Source organism: Sturnira hondurensis, unplaced genomic scaffold (assembly GCF_014824575.4).
Source record: "Sturnira hondurensis isolate 20B ecotype Veracruz unplaced genomic scaffold, ASM1482457v3 Scaffold0019006, whole genome shotgun sequence".
Classification (NCBI taxonomy): Eukaryota; Metazoa; Chordata; class Mammalia; order Chiroptera; family Phyllostomidae; genus Sturnira; species Sturnira hondurensis.
Genome location: NW_028091637.1, coordinates 9,643,456 through 9,661,227, shown reverse-complemented (window position 1 = coordinate 9,661,227; position 17,772 = coordinate 9,643,456). Strand labels below are relative to the sequence as shown.

The 17,772-nt window shown below is 42.2% G+C and overlaps 1 pseudogene; it reads right to left on the bottom strand.

Moving 5' to 3' along the window:
• Positions 1–2,919: 2,919 nt before the first annotated feature.
• LOC119004055 (E3 ubiquitin-protein ligase RNF168-like) lies at positions 2,920–13,033 on the bottom strand (annotated as a pseudogene).
• Positions 13,034–17,772: the final 4,739 nt, after the last annotated feature.

Here is a 17,772-nt window from a genome sequence, read left to right as displayed (position 1 = left end):
GGTCTGTGATTTGCCAGGTGTGAAATCCTGTTGGATCACGGAAGTTCAAGTTAATTCCTTCTAGGTTCTAAGAAAATAAGACTTCCTCTTAAGATGAAAATTAACCTTATAAGATGCATACACATATTTGAGAGCCTTCTTGTGATTGAGACAGCTCTTAAGAACTTCAAATTTTGACAAGCTGGACCAAGATGGTTCTACCCAAAACACCCTGCTGAGCATTGTACATTTCAAATTGTCTTATGGTATTGGAAATAGGAGGGGAATGTTGAGTAACACAGAGGTTATATAAGCTGAGGACGTTTTTTAGAATATTTATCAGATTGTGGCTTGACAAGCCGCTAAATACGGCTATGGATCACAGGCTTGATAAAATTAAGATGACTTTTTTTTGTTATTACTAATAGTTACATGACATATTCTTGAGCAAAGACACGGATTTTCTTCCTGTGAAACTGCAATAAGAACAAATTCTATTTCGCAAAATTCTGTGATTCATTTGGGAGTGTGCCAGGATAATTTTTTTAAATGACTTACACAAAATATATATTATTTTCTAACAAAAAGGCATACATAGCAGGACTATCAGAAAAATTAATAGAGAAATTAAAATTTATCTTAAAACCAACGTTAGTCAGGAAGACGTGTTCACAGACCAATAAGTGACTAAATATATAAATCTTAAGTACATCACACTATTCTCTCCCCCATTTTGGTCATGGGCTACTCCAGGAAGATTTAGTTGCATAACTTTTAATTTGAGGAGTTCCAACAATGTCGTCCCTAAAATGTAAAGTGAAATTGCTCTTAGAAACATGGCAGTTGGATGAGAAATATATTTTAGTCTATTTTAGACAGTTTTGTTAGTTTCTGATTACATTTCAGCACAATCATTACTCAGAAGGCAATCACTTTTTTTTTTCTTGAGAAAGGGCAAAGTAAACTTTAAATTAGCATCAGAATTCTACCCATAATTGCTTACCCAATCAGTATTGGAATAGATGCCATTAAATATGCAAAGATGAACAGAATTTCAGTTATAAAATCTGGAGAAAAAATTATCTCAAAAGTGTATAAAACTATTGACAAATGTAAGCTAGACTTAGCCCCAGGACATGAAATGGTATTTTTACCTGAAAAGGATGAATAACTAGACAGCAGAAAAGGTGTTAAAACTATTTTTGTTTCCTCAGAGTTGTTCATATTAATGAAACAAAGATTAATAATCTCTTAAGTTAAATTTGAAAAAAATGGAATCATTGCCTGTGATTTAACTTTGATGGGTAATACAGGGCAAAACCCAGGTATATAATATTTCCGTCCATAAACACCAGTAAAAGTCACAACCAATACAACTGTTAATATAAGGAAATAAATGCATGGTTATTCACATCTCAGTTGCCACAACATAGTAAATTGTGATTTATCTTTGCTATAGTAAATTTCCCTTTTTTCCCCCCTGGAACGGCAGATTAATAGAAATGTGAATTTCCCAAATTTCTGGTGATTTAGAAACTAATTTTGATTTTTGACACTGGATACCGTGGTGTGATGAGCTATGAAACATGAACGCCTTCTGCATCACTCAGCGACCAAAGGGTGAGGGAGAGTGCCCCGCCTACCTGTACCTGCTACTCCATCCTGGACCCAGTTTCTTTAAAAAAAATTTGTGATTTTACATTTTATTTTATTTTTGATTTTAAGAGAGGGGAAAGGAGGGAGAGAGGGTGAGAAACATAGATGCAAGAGAGAAACATCTGTTGGTATTGGTTGCCTCCAGTACATGCCCCACGAGGTGGCCTTTTCTTAGAGAAAGGAAGGGAGGAAGAAAGAGAGTGAGAGAAACACAGATGTATGAGAGATGCTCCTGCCTGTTGAATGCCCCCAAACAGGGACCTGACGGCATGTGCCCTGACCAGGAATCAAACCAGTGACCCTTTGGTTCTGAGGCCAGCACTCAATCCACTGAACCACACCAGCTAGGGCGGTGGACCCAGTTTCCCATCACCCACTCAGTTCCGGGGCTTCCAAATCATCAGTTCGCTGTCTTCAACCTCACCCAACTCTTAACTCCTTTTGCACCACGACTCTTGTTTTCTGTCTGTCAGTTAATCCTCCTTTCCCAAAAAACCCTGATTTTTCTGGTTTCCTGTTAATCCTAATCAGTTTTAAATGAAAGGAAGTGATATAATGCTTCAAATGATTAAAAAGATAAAAACTAGATTACGTGAGTTTTATGGAAGATACATTTCACGTGATCTACAAATACATGAAAAGGAGCAAAAACAAAAACACACTTACATTTTAAACAGGATTCCTTCACTGCATGGTATAATATAATCTCGATTTTGATTATTAGTCAGGACAAGAAGGTAAGCAAAGGCCATAAAACATGCATTTTGCGGGGGGGGCGGGAAGAGAAACGCATTTGAAGATTTCTTGGGAGTTGGCCCTGGCATTTTTATATCTGTTATCTATGAGGATTGTCACACTGAGCACGTCACAGTTATTAGTAAAGGATCAGGCTTCTTGCTTGTGACTGACATTGACAGATGTGCATTGAAATATTTCTCCCTTGGAATTGCACAGTCCTTCAATTAGAGACCCTGAATGTGCCCACAGATCAAAAGAAAAAAATTATAAAGAAAGAGCCCTGGCTGGTGTGGCTCAGCGGATTGAGTACCAGCCTGTGAACCAAAAGGTCGCTGGTTCGATTCCCAGTCGGGACACATGACAAGGTGCTGGGCCAGGTCCCTTGTTGGGGGCGTGAGAGAGGCCACCACATATTGATGTTTGTCTCCCTTTCTTCCTCCCTTCCTCTCTCTCTAAAAATAAATAAATAACATCTTAAAAAAAAAGAAAAAGAGAGTGTCACAATCCAGTCTGGCTAGATTCTAAAACATTCCCCTTACCAATGCGTTACTCTGTACATCTCTGAAACATCTGAAAAAAAACTTTTCTGTGACCGACTAGGCTGTAGGGAACGAGCACTTTTAGATACATTGATCTCTAGCAGAGTTTGTCATCTTTCTTCCGTCAATGTTAACTGAGTGTTTCAACTGGATCTTAACAGAAGGTTGCCAATGTTCATTTTGGGGGCCCTCTCTGAGTCTTTTGCAGGCTGTATATCAGTTTATCTTTTTAAGTTCCTGTCTTTGGAACTCTTCCTCTGTCCAGTTTGTGTGAAGGTAAGGGCAGGTGAGACATTCATCTGAGGATCCTTTTTGACTGTGTGGCTTCACTTGTTCTTTATCCACCTCGTTTTGAATCTGTAATGCTAATAACCCTTTCTCTTTTCTTGTCAATGTCTCTCAAAACGTCGAAGTTCCAATGCTAATTGTTTTGGGCTAAAGTTGGTTTCTGTTTGCCCCCGGTTTGAGGAAGATTTGGGGAACACTTTTTTCCTTTTTACCAAAAAGTGTGGATGTCCCACTGCTTCAAACGAAGACTCCTGATTTTTCCTTTTGGCAATATCTCCTTTACTGAAAGGGAGGCAAGGCGTCCCTTTCTGTCCCAAGCGGGTTATTTCCAATTACGTCTGAGAGAGTGCACCTGCTCTCTGTTTCGCCACAGGCTTAACCGCGGCTTCTCTAGAGAGGAAACCCCGGCTTCAGGTTGCTCATGACTTATGATACATAATTCTTCATCGGGATTGCTCGGTCTGGATTCTGACTTCTCCTTCAAGGCACCATTCTGTACCATCGGCCCGTAACCGAGGCATAGGCTGTTGAAGACTCCACACCTTGTTTTCGAATGTCAAGGCACATCTGCAGAGAAAGTATAGGCAATCTTTCTCAGTTTCTGTCTTGCCAGGTAGGGCTCTTTGCACCATCAGCTTCCTTAGACAAGGAGTTTTTCCTGCCCTCTTGTGCAGCTTCGCACTGTGATGCATGCCCAAACTGAAATTTCAGTGACAGCTACTTCTGAATATTTCCAGTATTTGTTTATCTGTTTTTACTTTTCTTTCGCAACTTGGTTGTGACGGGATCAGATTTGTTTGGAATTCAACCAGAGAAGCTGACACTTTTCTCTCAAAGAAATTGTTCATAAAATGCTTAGCTTTCTTGTCAGTTCTTCCTCACTTTTTAGTTGTTCTTCTATCTCTCTTCTCCTTTTTTTTCCTGCCTGTCTTGCTTCTTCTTTTTCCTCCTCTGCAAATAATTTTTTTCTGTCAATAATTTCTGTGTGTATTTGCCACCTTTGTGAATATAAATATAGATATTATCTATAGTTTCTATATATTTACATATAGATATCTATATATCTATAGTTTCAGCTTCAGGTCCAGAAAAGTAGCAAAAACAAAGTGATGTCATGGCTGACATCAGGACCAGAGGCAATGACTACAGACCTCCTACCCCAATGCCAACCAATCAGTAGAGACCACAACCCTTTAAAGGACACACCTGGACAGCTGATGAATATTCTATTGAGATAGTCCTGAGACTTACCCTAAAATTCCTGCCTTTAGAAAACAGATGGAACCTTTAAGACAAAAGACCCAATGTGTGTGTGCACTGTCTCTCTCTAGAGCATACCTATGCCTTTCCACCTTTCTTTGTTTAAAAAATCTGTATTTATTGATTGGAGAGAGAAGAGAAGGGAGAGAGAAAGGAGGGGGGGAGGAGGGAGAGAAACGTCAGTCTGCCATTCCACCTATTTCTGTCATCAGTGACTGTTTCTCATATGAGCCCTGATCAGAGATTAAACCTCTGACCTTGGCATACAGGGACAATGTTCTAACCAACTGAGCTAACCAGCTGGGGTCGCCTTTCTTTCCTAAAGTGCATATCATGCTTTTTTTTTCCAAGGCCCTTCTTTTGCCTTGGTAACCTGTTCCCTGAGTCCATGCAGCCCAGCGGGCTCACTTCTTCTGGTTCTGTGACTTTCTTTTGAAAGGGCCAAGGCATTTCCACCTAGGCTCACTCCTCTCGCTATGATCTGGCCCCAGACACCTAAAGTAACCACATAGGAAGGTCTGTGACTTAAGCTCTTCCTTTGTCTCACTGTCCCCTGCTTTAGTAAGTGTACCCTGGACTGGTGTCGTGAAACCTTTCCTGCATGAAGTCAAGCACCGAGAGCCCGCATCGCCGCTCACATCAACATTAGAATTTTGTGGATTATTTCAGTACATCTAAAACCTTTTGTAAATAATTGAAGATTAAATAATTGAAGACGATCTAAAATTTTATTTGCAAGACATAGGCTTCTGGCCCAAATCACATCTTTAAAAAACGTTATGTCCAAAATATGACAAATAGTCCTAAATATCAGCGGTCGACATAAGAAATGTCTAAACCTGCAGAGAATTTTTATGACTTTATTTGAGCCAAACTGTTGACAGCTCCCAGGAAGCAAAATCTCAATGGAAAAGAAAATGCTCCAGAAAATGGCAGGTTTGCACCTTATTGTATATATTAGAATCCAAGGAGAAGACGCACGGTGATTACGTGACATCCACTGGTGATAGATTGGGGAGGTGGGAGAAAGCAAAGCAGGGAAATCTCGGGCTGGATAGAAAGGAAAACAACAGACACGCGTTTCTTTCACACTGGTGGGCGCAGGAGAGTGAACGACATTTACAGGAGATGGAGATGCAGGCAGGTAACCCAAGGACACTGAGGGGTCTTGGTAGGAGGTAGTGCCCCGAGGGCTCTGAAAAACACGGGGATTACTGTGACATTCCAAAGGTATGTTATCATAGGTGCAAAAAGACAGTAGACAGACAGGCTCAGTTGAGGTCAAGATTAACCTTCCTCAAGGAAGATGCTGGCCTAGGATGTGACTACCGGCCATGACTCACTTTTAGTTAGGGAGTTTAAGTCACAGCCCTTCTTATGTGGTTACTTTAGGTGTCTCAGTTTGTAAGCATCTGTGAGCTTAAGATATATTCAGATAGGGCAAACCCAGTTGCTCTTCGTGAAATTATAAAACTGTGAAATATTTTGCCCTGGCTGGCGTGGCTCAGTGGATTGAGTGCTGGTCTGTGAACCAAAGGGTCATTGGTTTGATTCCCAGTCAGGACAAATGTCTGGGTTTCTGACCAGGTCCCCAGTTGGCGGGGGCATGTGAGAGGCAACCACACATTGATGTTTCTTTTCCTCTCTTTCTCCCTCCCTTTCCCTCTCTCTAAAAATAAATAAATGAAATTAAAAAAAATTATGAGATATTTCACTTTTTTGTAGGTGTAGTTCCCTTAAATTCTCTTTGATTGTTTTTACTATTTCTGTCTCCCTTCTTAAAATATTTCATGTCCTCACTCCCTTGACATAAAGAATTGCTGTTGGATAAAATGTGATTCCATTCAGAGAATATTTTATATAACTTAAGCGTGGTGCTCAGTAAAATTTTGTCTCTTGCTTCTTTAAGAAAACTTAGATGCTATAAATTTAGCCTCTAGTCTTCTCTGACATAATTTTCATTCTCATTTTATGACACCGTATCTTCTATTTAATTTAATGGTTTAATGGTTGTGTTTGAAACTGGCTGGGAAGCAATTTCAAGAAATGGTTTATAGGTACTTTTAATGGGCAGTGTGAGATATTTATTGCTCTCAGATATAACGTTATTATTATTAGAAATTATTTGTTGATTGCTGGTGGTTGCCCTTGGAGCTGTGAGAGACACAGGGAAGCCATAACCACTGCCCTGTGCCCCATCATCTGGCAGATAAAAGAGGTGCGTCTCTCTGTGGTTTCTCTGGCTCTACCTCAGATATTCCCCCCTTTGAGAATGGACGCTGCCTAGAGCGAGATGATGCATTTTCACGTTGTTGTTTTTTTTCTTAATGGCTCTCTTCCCACGAGTATGAGATTCCTTGGCCGTCAAGTTGAACTCCCTAAGAGGAAACATTAGAGGAGCAAGGTATACTAATGACCTTTGCAGGCGCATCACACTGAGTCATGCGTCCAGGACCTGCGTCAGGTTGGCATTGCTCGTCACCTCCAAGTAGGTGTTTGGAACAACCTTAGAGGTTAGAGTCATTCAGAACTCACCGGATGGGAAACTTCCCCACAGGAATGAGATAAAGGAATTCTTTCCCTAACATTGGCAAGGACGCTTGACAAACTCTGCGGGTGCCCAGGGTGGTGCGCAATGCTTCTCTTTAGCTGGCGTGTGTCTCGCGGGCCAGGTTACCGGACCATCCAATGGCGGGCACACCCTCCATACCAAAGAAAGGCCTTGTCCCTTCGGACCCAGTTCCAGCTGAAAACAGACGTTCTAAAACACAGTTTTCCTGCTCTGTGAGGAACGAAGGAAGAAAGGATGGAAGGGAGAACGAATTTTGCAGACTTTTTCTAAGGAACTGTGCTAGGCACTCTGGGGGTGGGGGCGGGGGTGGGAGGAACAACCCAGAAGCAAAGATGGACAGAACCCTCCCCAGTCAGGGTACAGATAGTTAGGGAGGTTAGAACACATGTTCCCACAACTGAAACACAAGGTCAAGGTGGTCAAGTGCCATAGGGGTCTAGGCGGAGTTCAGTGCAAATCCGGAGGGGAGGGCAGACTTCTGGTAGATCCTCACCCCTGTCGGCAAGGAAACCACACACTAAAAATTTGTGTTCTTTCTGTGTTCTCTCTTTCCTCCTCCCTTCCATCAATTATTGCTCAGAAAAGGAGCAGCTTTCTCAGCCACAGAAAAGGAAAAACAACAGTGTGAAGAGGGTACCAAACATTTAAAAACACAAAACATGAAGAGAAAGAAACCGAGCTCCAAATGTTTCCAAACTCCTTAAAGATCAAGTATAAAAACCACCTCTTTTTAACAGTCTCCCTCTTCAGGACAAGGGAAGAAATTGCAATTTGATATTGCAATTCAATGTGCATGGTATATGTTTTGGGCGTGCGTATGGGTCCCAAACACAAATTCACAAACCAGTACTCGTATTGTTATCTGTTCTGGAACTGATGCTGAGGTGTAGAGGGTGAGGGAAGAACGCTAAGACAAGTTCTGGTCTTTGGTTTAAGCAACTGAATCAGATGGTGGGATCATTTACTGAGGTGGAGACAGTGGGGGAGGAGTTAAGAAGTTTAAGGTGAATGAAATAAAGCTTTCTGATTTGGCCGAGATACGTTTAAATTGCTTGTATAGTAGCTCTCAGGCATTTTTGTTGGGAACCGCTGTGCCTGGTTTCAGGAGTTGTAACTGCCTCCCATGGCTGAGACTGAGGGAGCGACCTCCGGAATGTGAGACGCTTAGGAGACAAAGCTTGTCTCTGGCAGCAAGCGCTGCTTCTTCCCCTGCCCCAAAGCAAGGTCGATGTCCATGACGGGTAAGACTCCTTACATGAGGGGCAACCTAAGCCAGACACGATCATTAGGGAGGCCGTCATGGAAGGACTCAGGGCGGGGGCTGCCCTGAAAGAGTGATGGACCCTCACCCCCGGCTATTTGACATAGCCCAAGTCCCCATTTCTGTCTGGGAGAAATGCTTCCTGGCTCTAATCCACTTAAGCCTAAAAACCTATGATGGGGAAGGTGGTGCAGCCCTGTGCTGGAAAGGGTGGGTGTGGTGTAAATCAGGCATAAGAAAGAATATGTAAAAATCCTGTGAAACCTGCTTTGTTTAGAATGCTCTCATTTAAATGATAAGGGTCCAAGCAAGAAGTTTGTTCCTCAAAGTTTTATTGCTCTTTTGCTATCTGACCCTGACTGAGAATAAGCCCTCATAGTTCTTTGAATGCTCTCTATTGCTTGATCCTTACCTGTATTCTTGTGTAAACAAACCCAATAAAAGCCCCTTGAAGGGGCTCCTGGCCCTTCCCCTTTGAGGGATCGGCCACCTTTCCTCCCCAAGCAGATCGTGTCTTGGTAGTTTCACTTTCATCCGTGTTGGACAGGGGACTTTGCCGGCAAAGTTGCCCCCGCACATTTTCATGGTGTCCCATAGTTAGAAATACTTTTGACCCCAAACCAAGCTGAGCCCCCCGTTTACATGTGTGAGTACATGTGTGTGTGTGTGAACGAGTGTCTGTAGTTCCTCTTCCTCGAGTGTGAATCCCGTAAGCTCTGGACCGAGTGAGGAATCGGAAAGCACCCCCTAAGGGAAGGGCCCGATGAAGTCGTGGGGCCATTGTGTACAGGGAGGGAAGTCCTCAGTGTTCTCTGTGCTCCCAGGCTGAGCCGACACCCAGAACCAGTGCCTCGTTCTTTTTCAAAGACGAGGTGGCTAACGGGTCAGAGGCAGCTCCTCCACGCTCCCCATTGCCCCCTCAGGAAAAGAACAAGAAAGAGGAAGCTCAAGGTCTTGTCTTGCTGTAAAAAAACAAAAACAAAAACCCAAGCTGTGAAGTCTAAAGCAACATCTTCATTTCTTGTAGCAATGGCTCTTACTTAAAATCTGAACACATGTGACTTTTGATGACTTTTTTTCAGCTAACCATTCTGAAAAATATGTACAAAAATTTAGAGAACACACCCACTTCCAGCATCCAGATGTGGTAACTGTTCACACCGGTCTCATTTGCTGCTAATCTTCTCATTCGTGGATATAACACAGTACAGATGACGCCAGCCTCCCGTTTGGTCACCACCCCGGTCCTCTCCTCTCTCTCCCCGTGACCTCACTTCAGTTAGCACATTTGATTTGTGTCTTCCAGTCCGAAGTTTGTGATTTTCATTCGTAATCGTTTATAGCTAGTCCATAGTATTAATTTACATGCTTTTATTAACAGCAACTCCTCAGCTGGCCGTGGCTGTTGCTCTCTGATGAGCCAGTGGCCTAGTACTCCACGGGGGCTCCCTGTGAGGATGACAGCAGCCTCTCGGTGGGGCTGATGCGACTCTGGGGATCCTGCTGAGGGCAGCTCTGGCCCCGGAACTGAAGGTGTCACCGAGGGTGTGAACTGGACTCTGTGGGGAATTCTGGCCTATTTCCTCAGCGTAGAGCAGTCTCAGCTAAAAATAGCAGAAGCCGTTCACCATCTGAAAACACATCTGTGGGGGCCTCCTGTTGTGAAATGAAGGGAACGTTAGTGTGGCTGGTCATTTCCCAAGAAGTAGCCTGTTTACCAGGCACAAGGTGGTGCAGCTATTAATTGGCAGAGGGTCTTCTGTGTCTCTTTCTCGTGACTGCTGGTGTGCGGTAGACGGCACGGTGGTGTGATACTCATGTAGGGTTCCCTTAGAAGTATGCAGTTTCTTTGGCAGTCCCCGCAGGCATCCCTGTGTTCAAATCAATCTGGTTTTCAGCTGCAATGAACAGGCCTTCAGCCCGACTGAGCAGAAAAGGAATTTGTTAAAGGATATTAAGGTTCTTACAGAATCTCTGCGAGGGCCCAGGAGTCAGGCTTCAAGGTCGCGTGGCTAGGAACAGTTCCCGGACGACACCCTGCTTTGGCATAAATATCACAGCTGTCTCTGCTGACCACAGCCCCCCTGGTTCCCAGAGATGCTCAGGCTTCACGTCGTCCCCCCAGATCAGATGTTTCCGCCAGTGCTGTCGCAGAGGATTAGTGCACCTGCTTCTATTGTCTGAGCTCAAGTTTCATACGAGTGGGTCTGACTGGTGACACCTGGGTCACAGGGGAGCGTGGGAAAATGATGATCTGATCCCTGAACCCGGGGGAGCGGACCTCCATTCGTGAAAGTCACCATACTATATAAAACTCAGGCCATGGTCAGTGCATTTCTTTCAGAGTAAACGATATATAACTAGAAGGCATCTGATAACACATTCTCTCTCTGTAGACAGATCTCCAAGGCAGATCAAATTTTATCAGAAGTATTTGTTGAGCAACAGTCAGAGCTGGTGGGTCAGGTTAGCTTCTTCCCAGACAAAGCCTGTTTCTGTGACTCTCGCCTTGTTTTGTTGGCTGTGCTTCTCTATAATATAAACATTGTTTTTACGAAATAAAAGTGTGTGCGTGCTGCATGTGTGTGTTTGTGTGGGTAATATCTGCACATACTACAAAATTCAAAAAGTATAAAAAGGTAAACGGGAAGACTCTCCTTCTCACTCCCCCCACTGTTCTCTTCTATTTCGCAGAGGCAACTTTATTTTCAGTCCTTGTGTGTTCTTCCACCGAAATAGTATGCATATGCTATTCGTGAAAGTCACCATACTGTATATGCCTATATGCAGTATATATGCCTATGCATATGTGTTTACAGATGTTTCTTTGTGCAAATGATGGCACATTATATACTGTATAGTTTACTCTATAGCATGCTCTTACTACTCAGTGCTGTATCTTGGAGATTGTAAATATAGAGCTACATCATTCTTTTCGTCAACTGTATCAGTCAGGCTAGAGTAGGTTAGGCTACAGTAACAAAGAGCCCCCCATGTATGAGGGTAGCTGAAAGCCAGCAAAGACATCCCAAGAAAAGAAAATTGCAGGCTGATATTACTCATGAACATAGGCACAAAAATCCTTAATAAAACACCAAAAAGTCAATTTCATCAACATAGAAAAAAGGGTGATACACCTTGAACAAGTGTATTCCCAATGTATACTGTGTCCCAGGAATGAAAGATTGAATTAACATCCAAACATCAAATTAATTGAATATGCCGTATTAATAAAGTCAAATAAAGTAAAAACTCTATTATCTCCACAAATGCAGAAAAACCCAGCACACATCATGAAAAACACCCCCAACAAACCAGACTGAAGGGCATCTATGGACAGCCCACAGCTGATGTCAGGCTTAAGGAGGGAGGGCTGAGTGCTTTCTTCCTAAAGTCACGAGCAAGGCAACACTGCTCTCATCACTTCTGTTCAGGACTATTCTGGAGGTCCTAGCCTGGACAAAATAGACAAAAATAAATAAATGATAAGTAAAGATGCTCACATTGGAAAGTAAGAAGTAAACTCTTTTTTTTTAAAGATTTTATTTATTTATTTATCTTTTAGAGGGGAAAGGAGAGAGGGAGAGAAACATCAATGTATGGTTGCCTTTGGTGTGTCCCCTGCTGGGAGTTGGCCTGCAGGGAACTGGCCTGCAACCCAGGCATGTGCCCTGACTGGGAACCGAACCTCGATCCTCTGGTTCGCAGGCCTGTGCTCAATCCACTGAGCTACACCAGCCAGGGCAGAAGTAAACTCTTTATTTACAGATAATATAACCCTTTATGTAGAAAACCCTAAAGAATCCACAAAGAAAAGCCTGGAACCAATAAAGTAGTAATGTCACAGGACCCAAGAGCAATATACAAGGTCAGGTGCATTTCCACATCCGAGCCAAAGAGTTTGTGGTGCATTTCCACAAACTCTCCAAAGATGACATTAAGGAAGCCATGCCATTGATAATAGAATCAAGAAGAGCAAAATACGTAGGAATACGTTTATCAGCATTAGTGTCAGATACACACACTAAAAACAATAAAATACTGCTGAGAGAAATTAAGTACAACATAAATAATTAGACATTATGTGTTAATGGATTGGAAGACATTATTAAAGATGGCAATTTCCCCAACATTGATTTATGCCAACATGTCTCTTTTTTAAATTGTGTTTATTGATTTTTGAGAGAGAGAAAGGAGGGAGAGAGAGAAAAACATCAGTTTGTTGTCCCACTTATTTATGCATTTATTGGTTGTTTCTTGTGTGTGCCCTGACCAGAGATAGAACTCACAATCTGGGTGTATCAGGGCCATGCTCCAACCCACTGAGCAACCTGGCCAGGGCCTTATATGAGTCTTTTCAAAATCCCAGCAGACTGTTTTTTGTAGAAGTTGATAAGCTGGTCATAAAACATACACAAAAATACAAATCCTTTTAGAACCTAGACAGTTTTGAAAAGAAAGAAGGAAGTTGGATGACTCGCTGTGTCCAGTTGATATTCAAATCTCACTGTTTAAGCACAGCGTGGTGGAAGGTGTTGTTATGCCGCTTGGGGTACTGGCGTGGGGACAGGCATCTACAGCCATGGAGGAGGACTGAGCATGCAGAAATATACCCTTACATTTGTGTTGCGTTTATTTTAAACAGAGGTCCTAAGACAATTTAATAGAAGAAAGGTCAGTCTTTTTAAAAAACTGGTGCAGATATCCATGTGCAAAAACAAACTTCAACCCTCACCTCATGCCACAGACACAAATTAGCTCAAAATTAGTCATAGGCTTAAATTGAAGCCCAAACTATAGACTTTCTAGAATAAAAGGTGAGAGAATCTTTGTGACCTTCAGTTAGGCTGAGTCCTCAGGACACCAAAACTGCAGCAATAACAGAGAAAATGGATAAATTGAACTTCATTAAAATGAAAAACTTTTGCTCTTTAAAAACCATTAGCAAAGTGAAAAGACAAGGTACAGACGGGGTGAAAATATTTACAAAACATGTATCTGATAAAGGATTTATATGCAGAATATGTAAAGAACTCCTATGAGTCAATAATGCAAAGGCCCAATTAAAACCCAATTAAAAAATGGACAATAGATTTGAAGAGCTATTTCACCAGATGTATACAAATAGCTAATAAGTGCATGGAAAGGTGCTCAGTATAAAAATACACATCGAAACTGCAGTGAGACATCACTTCATATCCACGAGACTGGCCATAATAAAAAAGAGACATTACTGAATGCAGATGAGGATGTGCAGAAACTGGAACCCTCTTATACTGTGGCTGGGAATGGAAAATTGTGCGGCTGGTTTGGAAAAAGCTTTTTTTTTAATGTTAAACGTAACTTAGCCGTTCTGCCCTTAGGAGTCTACCCAGGAGAAGTAAATGCACAGGCCCTCGCTGCTCACTGGAGCGGAGCTTTCTGAGCCCCGTGCTTCCGGAAAGCAGGGACACTGAGAAATCCTCCTGCTCTTGTGCTCGAGAGCCACCTTGCCTCCTTCACACATTCCCTTCCATTTTCCCTAAGACTCTCCAGAGACCTACTGATGACTTCATTGTTTCTCTGCCTCCACAGAACCCCAGCCCCGCTTGCTTCTCCTGGAGACGTTTCTCATTCCTGAATGTTCTCCCTGTTGCAATAGGCTGACCCAAATCATCTTCATTGCCCAGTGCCTTTGCTCTTTCGCATCACAAGACTTGTGCACAATTACTTTTGGCCCTATTACTAAAACCTGGAAACAATTAAAATGTCCATTACCTAGAGAATTAATAAACAAAATGTAATATATCCATGCAATGAATTCCATTCAGCAATAGAAACAGTGATATACTGGCATTTGCTGCAATGTGGATGGATCTTCAAAGCATCATGCTAAGTGAAAGAAAGCCAAATGCACAAAACCACATCCAGTAAAAAGTGTCCAGAAAAGTCACATTTAGAAAGAAAGTGGATCAATGGCTGCCTGGGTGGGGCTGGGTGTGGGAAGGGAGGCTGTCTGCAAATGTGCTCCAGGGAATTGGGTGAGGGGGACAGAGTCTGACAGCCCAAAAATATGCCTTTTTGGAGACATTATCTCAAGCTGGTTATTTGGAATACCCAGGAAGACCCTGTGACTTCCCTGTGACTAACATCATTGAGCTAGAGGACCTGCCCCAGGAAGGGAGAGATCATCACAGGTGACTGTAGTTTTACATGAACCAGGACTGCTGGACAGAGAGGAGCCTAGTGAGACCCTTTTGATCAAAGTCCCCATGTCTCACTGTTACAGACGGCCCCGCACATCGTGAGCTGCCTTCTGTCCCTTTCAAGTTCCACCCCCTACCCACCCCTTCTCCTTAGCCTAGGATGACAGGTAAGCCTCAACTTCCCAATTCATCTTTGGCTCCTGTATTCTAGGGGAATGCCCACAGCTACAAATGTAATTAAATTTGTTTATTTTTTTTCTCCTGTCAATTTGTCTCATGCCAATTTAATTCTTAGGCCAGAAGGACTAAGAGGGAAAAGAGGAGAAACTTCTCCCTCCCCTACAGTGGAAAGGAGTGTTCTAAAATTTGAATAATTGGACAGCTTTGTAAGTGTATTAAAAATCATTTAAGTGTACACTTATAACCTATACTTAAAATGGTATATAAATTACACCTCAGTAAATCTGTAAACAATTAAAAGAATAAAAGTTAAAACAGAAATGCTGTAACAAACTGTGAGCATTTACAATCAGAGCCAAATGGACCCTAAAAGTGGACTAGGCATCTAGAGTTCTGGTGTTTAGTGTGATAATCTCATTAGCTTTGCTTCTACAGAGCACTAGAATTTGGAGGGAAATCTCTCCACAATTTGGGGTCCCTGTTTGATCCAAATATCTGGAACCAACTTTCAGAACCAGAGGCCCTTGCTGCCATAGCCAAAGTTCTATAATTGTGATTTATATTTTCCTGTTAAACAGGAATAAAGGATAAAACAGGAAACTAACTTGATGAAGAACCAGGCTGTAGTTCCAGCTGTTGATTGTGGAGCCAAATAGAGATGAGAGACTGGAAACAATTTCACCTCACCCGTCCAAAAGAAACACTCACTAATAAATTATATAATTGCATTAAAAATTGTGTTGACCCTTTTTTTAAGTAACCAAATTCTTACATATGGAACCAATCCCCATTAAGTGGCCTGTGGAGGCTGAATGTATAGAGAACATAGAGTCGAGGAAATGCTTTCTATTCCAACTATAACAGAAGCCTGAAGCTTAGTTGTTTGTTACCAGCCTTTCTTCCCAAACGTATGTCTTAGAACCTTCCTCCTACCACACATCTCTGCTTAGTATGAATTCCCACCAGCCTTAGAAACTTAGCTCAAATGCAGCTTCATAGCTCTTTTCTTCTTGAGTTATATATTTCTGGGTAAGTGTATTATCAAGTATCCTTGAATATAATGACGGGTGCCTTATTCACCCCGTAGCCTCCAGGTGCCCTGCACTTGGTAACCTCGAAGTGTTTGTTGAATTGAATGGGATGTATCACCCCCTGGTGGCCGCATAGGAGAAAAACAGCTTTAGACTTGCCTAAATGATTTTCCTCAACTCCTCAAACTGCTGTGGATTTCAGAGGGCTCGATTTATGAAATTCAATTCAGAGGAGTTTGAGGGTGATGTTCTAGAACCGGTATGTGGTCATGTTTGTACAATCACCCAGATTAACAGTGGCTGGGCCCTTCTCTGGGTGGAAATGACCTCCCCTCCCTCTTTTTTCCCTTTCTCCCCCACTCCTCTTCCCCCTCCCACGGCTCCTTTTCCTCCACCCCGAGTCCTTTTATTGCATATCAACCAATTGTAATATTTTTCTTTCTTCTTGTTCTCAACTTTTCACCACTCAGTTCTTTGAAATTGTGATATAAAAATTTTTTTTGCTTGTTTTCATTCCGTTATTTCCACTGGGATCACACATGAAACACTGTTTTCTTTTTTGTTGTCTTTAGTGGACACAGTGGGCCAACCTCCATATTCGTCTGCAGATGTCCAGTTCCGGGGATGAAAAGACCTCTTCAAAGATAAGTGCGTTGTATTTTTATTAACTACCCTCCTCAAGATTGTTTCCCATCTAAAAAATATGTGAAGAAGTCTGCTTACGGTGAACAGAGAGGTATTAGAATGATCTTCGCTCAAGTGGAAAGCAGACTGGAGCGAGTTGGGCTGAGCGCTTGTCTAAGATCACAGGTAGTCGGTGTGTTCTTTCTACCAGCGCGCTGGCCCAGGCGCACAGCTGATTTCTGAAGTGGTGGACTCATGCTTCTCTACTGTGACAGTTTTTAACAAGTATCGTTTTCTTTTAGCAGTCCGTAATCACTTATTTCTTTACGTTTAGTGGTGTGATGAATGTACTTGCTCCACATTCACCTGGCGTGATAGAACGTTAGAGCCCAGAGAATTAAAGGTAACTTCATCTGCATTCTTTGTTTAACAAATATTAAAACTGAGGCTCAGAGGTGAAATGACTTTGTTGATTTTGTGCTATTTAATTCTGCTTCCCAAACTAAACTGATGGGAGAATTGAAACTATAAAAAAATTGCACTAGATTCTGACAACCTCTTCTAATTACCCAAATCAATAAGAGACAACATCTATATAGAGCTTTTATAACTCCAAGAAAAATCCTTTTAATGTTTATCCCACAAAACCTCTGGAACTTTCCCAAATGAAGCTTCTGACACAATTGGCTTTTCAATTCTGGATTCGTCTGGTTAGACTGCTGTAACAAAATACAACAGATTGGGTGGTTTGAACAGCAGAAACGTATTTCCTCACAGTTCTGGAGGTTGGAAATCCAAGATCAAAGTGTCGGCAGGTTAGGCTTCTCATGAGGCCTCTCTCTCCTTGGCTTGCAGATGGCTGCCGTCTCGCTGTGTCCTCACGTGGTCTTTCCTCTGTGCACACGCATCCCTGGTATCTCTTCGTCTTCATGGGTATTTGTTACATTTTGTGGTAAAAACACTTAACACGACATCTCCCTTTCAATGACAGTTTACAGTCAAAATTATTTTGTATTAGTTTCAACCCTCAACAACTTTTTAAGTGCAAGACACAGTATTGTGTATTACAGGCACAGTATAGCACACGTACCTCTAGAACTTATTTATCATAACTGAAATGTATACCCGTTGAACCAATTCCCATTTCCTCCTCGCCACAGGCCCTGGAAGCCACCATTCTGTGCTGCTTCGATGAGTTTGATTATTTTAAGTAGGATCACGCAGTATTTGTCCTTCTGTGACTGGCTATTTCCCTCAGCATAGTGTCCTCCAGGTTCTTCCATGTTGCTGCACGTAGCAGAATGTCCTCATTTTTAAAGGCTGCATAATATTTCATTCTGTGTGTATACCGTATACTTTTTACGTTCATGTGTCAGTAGACATTTAGGTCATTCCCGTATGATGGCTGTCACAAATAATAATTCAATGAATGTGAGAGTGGACCTATCTCTTTGAGATC